Source organism: Suricata suricatta, chromosome 7 (assembly GCF_006229205.1).
Source record: "Suricata suricatta isolate VVHF042 chromosome 7, meerkat_22Aug2017_6uvM2_HiC, whole genome shotgun sequence".
Classification (NCBI taxonomy): domain Eukaryota; kingdom Metazoa; phylum Chordata; class Mammalia; order Carnivora; family Herpestidae; genus Suricata; species Suricata suricatta.
The window spans coordinates 67,414,305-67,415,219 of record NC_043706.1 but is presented as its reverse complement, the minus strand read 5'-3'; positions in this window follow the sequence as shown (position 1 = coordinate 67,415,219).

Genomic DNA, 915 nt, shown 5'->3' with positions numbered 1-915 from the left:
GAAAGCAAATGGTCTAAATGACCCAATTAAAAGACTGAATTTGTCCAGTTTACAAGCAAGATCCAAAGACATGTTGCCTATTAAAAACCCCACATTGCACAGAGGTGTACACATTAGACACAAGTAGGTCCAAAGCAAAAGAATGAAAAAGATAAACTATAAAATGATGAGCAAACCAAGGGTTGGAGCTGCCATATTAATATCAGACAATGAGGTTATAGAACAAGGGAAGAAGGAAGGGGGACGTTTTATAATGATTAGTGTGTCAAATCAGGAACACATAACAATCCTAAATTTGTCTGCAGCTAACAATAGAGCTTCATCTTACAGAAGCCAAAAACTGAGAGAACTGAAAGTTTATAATTAACAATTATAAATTGAGACTTCACTTTCAGTAACTGATTAATCAAGTAAGCCCAAGGCAAGTAATGATATAGAACACTGGAATAACATTATCAACCAACTTGAACTAATGAATATTTACAGGTAACTGAACCCAGAATATGTGGGGAGCGGCAAAGATCTCAGCTGCTTGGCCCTTTGCTAGCCGGATTTGTCACTCCCTGAGGGGACTTGCAAAATAGGCAGGGGAGCGCCACTCCCTGTCAGGAGAAGCCAGAAGATCAAAGAAAGATCAACCGCCTGCAGGCAGGGTAGCTTCAGCCCCTCAGGCGCTGTGCTAGAACACTTTGGTCTGGTTCCCCTTTTACTCCAGTCTTAATCCCTTAACCCTGTTTCCTAGCAACCGACCTAGGTCAGCTGCCTTGTTTTCCCCGCCTTGAAACCTTTATAAGAAACAGTTTTCTGAATAAAGCTTTCTCTCTTTTTTGCCTGATCGGAAACCGCGAGTTGTGTCTTTACTCTCTGTGCGTCCCTTTTCCTGCCCTTTCTCTCCCTCCCTCAGGAAGAGAACCC